This window comes from Vanellus vanellus (genome assembly GCF_965231255.1).
Source record: "Vanellus vanellus genome assembly, chromosome: 2".
Lineage (NCBI taxonomy): Eukaryota > Metazoa > Chordata > Aves > Charadriiformes > Charadriidae > Vanellus > Vanellus vanellus.
Window position 1 is genome coordinate 39,285,621 of NC_138906.1, and position 7,786 is coordinate 39,293,406.

Here is a 7,786-nt window from a genome sequence, read left to right on the forward strand (position 1 = left end):
TTTTTAATTTGCCCAGACCAAAAGCTTGCGAGGGACAGGAATGGGAAACCATATCGCTGTTCAAATAAAATGCCACAATCATCCACGGAGGCAAGGGGAAAGCCCTGCACTCTCATTAGCCAAACTTGCACATGGTTATAATCAAATGGGTGGGAGGGAGACATTCCCTTGGCCACGGATACCACTGATTTTTTCCTTAGGTTCCAATTCTGTAACTCTTATTCATCCGAAGATAAACGGGCTTTTCAGGCCGGGAAAGAGGGCTTTGGGACCGGGCTCTAAGGCTTTTCATGTATTCAGTTGTCACTTGCCTTTTACATTCAAATTCTGATGGGTCAGACTTCCTAGACGGTGTCTTTCAACACCTAATAACTCACCCTGCAAGCTCCAGTGCTAATACAGACGTCTTCTTATCAAGCCTGAAACAGGGCGGGGGGGGGGGGTTGGATTATTTTAAAGACACTTTTTGGTGCTCTCTCCCTCTACGTTTATACTGAGTCTTTCACAAGGATTATTTATGTGGCATTTTTTTCCCATTACACAGTTGAAAACATCACCTGTTTTAGCAGGAGATTTCTGGGGTGAGTGCAGAAATATTTTGAGGAATTTGGTCATCGCCATTTGCTAATGGAAAATCTAGTAACTGAAGCGGGTTTTTTTAAAACCACAATAAATTTTATATTTGTTACTGCTGGATTCCCATTAAATGCATTAATTACAGGAATGTTTAATGAAGCAAATAAAAAAAAAAACCATTATGTATAGCGCACTGTGAAAAACAAGGTATTCAGCAGAATGTTCTCTTATATACTCTTAATAAAAGACCTTACCTTAAGGTAAAAACCCAATAAAATATGCCATAATGTGCTATGGGACCCACCGTTGATTTACAGTGCATTAGTCCTTTAGCAGTAAGCAACTTTTGCACAATACACAGCAAGCTTTTATATATTTATATATAAGGTCTTTTTTCTTCTAACAAAGATTTATTGAATTTCCCCAGAGCATATTCATTTTCTAAAAAGTTCTTTGTTTTGCTCTACTATATTAGTTGTAATAAAGGCAACAATCTCCTTCCTGATTGACACTTGTGATATTAAAATTACAAAAAATATGAGAGTCAATATCACAATACTTTATATAGAAATATTACTTTGTACATTCTATAAGACTAAATGAAAACAGAGCTTTGTCAATATGTGCTTTTTCGCAAAACCATAGAACGTTGGGCGAGGTCTAGAAATACACGGTGAAATTATCGTAAAGTCCCAGTTTCTAATTCCTCCAAGGAACTATAAATGAGTAACTTTTAAAATAAATTCATACACCTTCTGTTCCCCTAAATTTAAATGATGAATATGTAAAACCCATACCAGTGAGTTCAATCTAACTGCCAAGAAAGTTAAATTATGCATAACATGATGAACATGGGTTGAAACCCTTGAAGAAATAAAGGAGGATTCCCTGAAAGGCACTTGCCAATCCTTCGTATGCCATCAAAGACTGTTTTTTCAAGCACGATGTAATGTCTCATGATATAATGGAACAGTTCTCGGTGTTCCCTATTAGTCACACTGATTATTATAGTTGGCACAGGGTCCTCTCTGTGTTCGTTCCTCAGAGGTATGTTAGCCCTCCGGTTCCCATTTACTCCACTATAAAATCCCCTGGTTTTAAAAGGGCCCCCTCCTGCCTCTGCTTCATCTTTAACAACGGGGGGGCAATGTGCAAGACCCTCGTCCTGCAAATGCACGCGCACCCATGCAGAGGGACCGTCCCACTGAAGGCCTTAGTGGTTCACCCCTGTATGCACGTACATATATGCAGAACTGTGGCCGCCAAGTAGAATAAGTACAAGAGATTTTGAGGGAAAAAAGGCCTTTCTGCTTGCCTCGGCCACCTGAGAAAGGTCTGCTCTGCAGACAGCAAGTGTCCACCACGTTCACACACCTTTGAGGCAGCAGAGTGAGGAGGAGACATCTCTTTCGAAGGAAGACACCAAGGCTGGCCGAGGCATTGGGAGATGCCTGTGCGAGGTGTGTAAGAAAACTGCGTCATCACTCGCCCCATAGTGACTGGATTTCTGCTTTTTAGTTTCTGCTGGTGCTTTCTGGGGTGTGAAAAAGCAACCGCTCCTCCTGCAATTGGCCAAAGGCACTTTCTTTGTGTGGAGAAGACCAGGGTCTGTAGGCAAAATCAGGTTTATGTTAATGGTGACCAAAGCTTTTCAACACTCCTCATCAACTAGAGCAATGTGAAACAAGCCAACTCCTCATGGGGGAAGGGAAAGGAAGGGAAGGGAAGGGAAGGGAAGGGAAGGGAAGGGAAGGGAAGGGAAGGGAAGGGAAGGGAAGGGAAGGGAAGGGAAGGGAAGGGAAGGGAAGGGAAGGGAAGGGAAGGGAAGGGAAGGGAAGGGAAGGGAAGGGAAGGGAAGGGAAGGGAAGGGAAGGGAAGGGAAGGGAAGGGAAGGGAAGGGAAGGGAAGGGAAGGGAAGGGAAGGGAAGGGAAGGGAACCTGTGAAACATGCGCTTTGCAAACAGCTGGTGTCCCTCATGTTTGTACATTTTTGGGGCAGCAGAGTGGGGAGGTGTCTTCCACACTTCTTCCAGCTCCCCCATGGACACTGCAAAGTGCTTGGCCACCCTCTCCCAAACCTTCAGGCTGATGGTGACTGTAATCATGACACGGCCCCGCTCCCTCACCCGCCGCCATCCCCGGCCCCGCCGAGCACAAGCCCCGCTGCCACCCAGGCCACACACGCAGGTAGCCGAGGACAAGCCCGGAGAAGCCCCATGTTTCTGCAAGGCCTCCTCCGGCAGACGCATTCGCTCGGCCGGGCACCCCGGGCACCGCCGCACCGGTGCAACCCCCGGGCCGGGGGAGGCCGCACCGGTCCCCGCCGGCGCCGGCGGGGGCCAAACCCGGCGCTAACTGGGACCGCCGGCGGCCAGCCCGGCCCCGCGCGTTCCCAGTCCGGCCGTGCCCCCCTGTGGCCCTCCCGGGAAGCTCAGGCCACCGTCGCCGCTTGGCACCGGGCAGCCGGGCCGCGGCGGCAGCTGTGTGGCGAAGGCCCCGGGGTGCCGGTGCCGGCCGGTGCCGGTGTCAGCCCTCGGTGCGGGTCGCTACGGAAAGCGGTGGTGGCGGTTTGTTAGTTGTTTTGCCCGTTTGTTGGTTGTTTGTTGTTTGGTTTTTTTTTTCCTTTCTGCCTTAACACAAGTACAGGGCAAACTGTCCCGGTGAGCCCGTGAGCTGATCTGATTGAAAATTAACTCATCAAACCCCAGCAGAGTCGAAATGACCACCCAAAGGTCTGGAATGGTTTCCTGCCACGGTCAGCCAACGCGGTGGCTGCACCATCACCAGGTCTCACCCGAGGCAGAAGCAGAGCAATACTTCTCGCTTTTTTTTTTTTTTTTTTTTTTTTTTTTTTTTTTTGTAGGAACAGGGAACAATGCTCATCGGTTTGGTGGCAACCCCCCTGTACAGTTAGCAGTGATGGGGAAGTGCTGCCCTGATACACGTAATGGCTGCCTTTTCTCAGGGTCACTCTGTCACCACTGACAAACACCATGGCTTCAAGGGGCTGCCATCCCGCTCCTCCTGCCGTGCTACCCAAAGAGAAGGGAAGGGGACTGCACTCGTGGGTTTTTCTTTTTCCTATTTCACAGCTGTTAACATTCACTGTCCTCTCATGTACCTTGCTACGCGCCTGAAATTGCCATCTACTTCTGTTTTTCAGCAAGAAACCAACTATGAAGATGCATCTGTAGGAATGTGAATGCAGAATTCCTACTAAAGAATGAAAACAATGGAGTTAAAAGAGTTGTCATCATAAGAGTAGCATCCTTACTCTTTTTTTTTTGTATATACACATACATATATCAGCTGCTTTCTGTGTGGACTGCGCTATTTCTGTTATGAACTTCATCTGTTTTAGAAATCACAAACTGAAAGTTTGGCAAGAAAATCTTTTCCAGTATCTGAGGGGCACCTACAAGAAAGCTGGAGAGGGACTGTTTTACAAGGGCGTGTAGTGATAGGATGAGGCGTAACAGTTTTAAACTGGAAGAGGGTAGATTTAGAATAGGTATTAGGAAGAAATTTTTCACTCTGAGGGTGGTACAGCACTGGAACAAATTGCCCAGGGAAGTTGTGAAGGCCCCATCCCTGGAGGTGTTCCAGGCCAGGTTGGATGGGGCTTTGAGCAACCAGGTCTAGTGGGAGGTGTCCCTGCCCATGGCAGGGGGGTTGAAACTCAATGATCTTTAAGGCCCCTTCCAACCTAAACCATTCTATGAGTCTACAATTCTATGAAAATGCTCAGCTGGACTAAAGCTCCAAATCTTATAAAGAGCATACACAGCCACGTGCTGTGAATAATGCACCTTTCTCTTCTGTACAGCAAGGGCATTCTTCAGCTTTCTGAAGCCTTTCCTGTTGAAATGCTAATCCTGAAAAAATGAAATGTGCAGCATGGAGCTGTGTATAGAGCGGGCAGCAGAGCCTGCAGAGGGACACTGTGCATTGGGCATAAATGCCAGTGGTTTGGTAGCAGGGGAAGATCGGTGTGGAATGAGGCCATGAAGAGTCAAGTTCCAAGCACAGCCATCTCTGAAACATGTGAAAACACCCCATTACCTGCCAAAACGTCTACCCATCTGAGGAGCACATGGTGGCCTGGCTCAGACATATTTAAGAAAACACGCAGCAGCCTTCAGGGACAAGTGGTGCTCTTGGAGACATGGAGCTGGAGATGCTGTGGAGAAGGCAGCTGGAGAGAGAGGGGCTCTTGCCTGGAGGCTCTCTCTGCCATAGAAGGGAACACCTCTGAGGGACTGTGGCCTGTTGGCAACCCACACTGGGGCAGGGACAACCCTGAAGGACTACAGCCAAGGGTGACCCAAGTAAGAGGCAAAAAACAGCAGAGGGAAACCAGCAAAAAGCATGCAGAAGCTGAAAGAAACTAATACACCGAGCATGGCAGACAGAAACCAGTTGCCTCACCAAAGGGATTGGGACAGACCAGGTGTAACCTGCCTGGGAAATCAGAGAAGGTACGATGAAGCAGGAAGGGCTAGGAGAGGTGTTTGACCTAAGCTGAGCATTGGGAAGTGGGAGAAAAGCTGTTTACTTCAGTGTTTAATTGCTGGTGCTTTGTTTTTCTCAGTACCCTGATCAGTAATCAGAAATTTATGTTAATTGGCAATAAATAATAAAGTGAAAATTCAAAAAATTGAGACTATTTTGCCCGTGACACCCTGAGCACATTGTGCTGGCTGATATGAATAAGGAGGTCATAACCCCTTATTACCCATTCACACCGTAAATCTACCCTAGTACAACTTACTCTGCACTCACCATCTTGAAAACTACATTATTCATCGCAAAAGTTACTCATGCATTTCAAATTATATAATTCATCTTTGGACCTATATCTTATGGGAATCTGGCAAATTATCATTTAGGTTATTGACGCTTGAGGCGTCAGTGGGAAGAGCAGGAACTGAGAAGAAATCCAAATCTTTTGGTCACATGGGACTTCTCAAAAAAGCCAGATAGGCTTTGTATAAAAATATTTGAAAGTCTTTAGGCCACGTGCAAAGATTTCAGTCCAAAAGCATGCTCGTGGATTTTAGGTAAAACCACTGAAGCAAGGCGTTTAGAAAGTAAGAGAAATCTCAAATATCTGAAAAAAAATCTGAGTTGCACACATATTGCTGTTAAAACATTGTAAGTAAACAGGAGAGAAAAATATTGTTATTATTCACCAGTAAATAGATTTTCTCCATTTTGCTGTGTGTTCCAGCAACTCCCTTTTATTGAAGGGATGCTTCACAACATGGTGCAGCTATCCTTCTTAATGACATTGTTTAGAATGAACCTCTGAAGCAGACAACCCAAACAAATAAAGCAGCCCTTTGAATCATGCTACCAAAAGTGGGTTTTGCTGGAAACTACTTCTAAAAAACAGTCATTAGGTTAAAAACAAAGCTGAAACCCTCCCTCTTCATACTGATACTCCAATAGAGTACAAAAACTACCTGTGTATGTCCTGATTTTTGTGCCTGTGCCTAACTTTTAGCACTGTGGGACTATTTGTGGTAGTGCAGATAAGCACAAGCATGAGTGTTTGCAGAAACCAAGCTTATCTCCAGCCCGTATTAGCAGGATTCAGGGTACTCGAGCAGACACACACTGCTTTCTCTCAGAAGCCACAGGGTGAATAGCCTCCAAGTTTCAGATCTCCTTTTCCACTCCAACTTTAAAGTTAAAACTTCAAAAGTTTGCAGCAAGAACCTTCGGGGATTAATGTAATTCATTCTTTCCTGTCCAAGTTTTACATTGTGAGGTTATTACGCTGCTCACCACAACTGCAAGCTCTTGGCCAGAGACAACTGTTTCAGTTTATTTTAACAGGGTGTTTACCTTATTAAAGTAATAACAAAGAAGGATGATTGCATTAATTACTACATCAAACTAGCTGCCATGGCACTCCCCTGCCAGCCCTCAAATCAATTAGTTGCATCTGTAAGTCGAGTGATTGAAGGGTTTTTTATTATTATTCCTTTTCCCCTCTTTTTTTTTTTTTAAACCATTTTGCCATTAATAGTGTCTCTTCGAGTGAAAGCTATTGTTCTTCACTGAGAGGATAGGAAGATTTAGATGGTCTCCTAACATGTGGTAAGAGGTTCGAGGCTTGATTCATGGTTACTCAGAACCTTCTGAAGTGATATATACCCCACAAAGTGATTTTAAAATGCTACTATTTTCAACTGATAGCAGTTTAAACTCGCTTTCCCCTCGTGTAATTCGTTACAAGGGTGCAAAGAAACAGTAAAGGTTTGGGGTTGTCATATCTTTATGAACGAGTGGCATTACTGGTGTCACACTAACGTAAATCCAGCATTAAGAACACGACCAAAACTAGCTACATTTCTTGGTTTTATTTTTAGATCTAGTTTCCTATGGAAAATATGGTTATGTGCTGTATGCTGGGGAGTGAGCGTACATCTTTATGTCCCTGCTATTAACTTTTGAAACCATCAGACAATTTCAAAAAGTCGGGCAGGCAGCAGTCACAAAGCTCCAACCAGTGTCAGGGAAGGAAAGGGACAGATAAAGAAGAGAGAGAACTCTCACCCCATCATTGAGGGAGGAGGCGAAGATGTGAGCACAGTCCTTCCCATCCACACGTGAGGCACAAAGCCACGGTTCCACCACTCCCTGGCCAACATGGGCCGAGCATGTAGTGTGGTGGGTTTGGAGACACCCACGGTTTGCTTCCCCTCCCCACCCTAGACCATTGCAGACAAGCACCCAGGGTGTTTCCTTGCCCCCGAGACTCTGAGGGAGTATGTGCAATCAGGATTTTTTAGGAGCAGGAGTTAATTTTTACATCAGAGAGGGAGGGAGTGCCTCTTCATTGGAAGCTGCCTGCAGGGACAGCAGCAGGCACAACGCAGCCTCCTGCATCTCTGACGGGGATAAGCAGCAAGTCCCTGGGCATTTTTAGCAGTACCCTACAGCTGCCAGTTGCAGCTATAAGGTAGAAGGATGACAATAGAGCTGGCTGCTGCTTCCCAGTTCTAATTTTATCTAAACCAGATTATGAGAAGTTTAAAAAAAAAAAAAAAAGACTGTGGGGCTGCTCTAAGCTAAACCAGCTGTTTATCAAGAGCTCACAAGGGCAGGGGACAGCAATACTATTCCTGTCATCTCCTGTCTTCAGCGTTCTGCCTGCCACCAGCTGCAGAAGCCACTGGGGCTAAAGATTTCCCAAGAACAG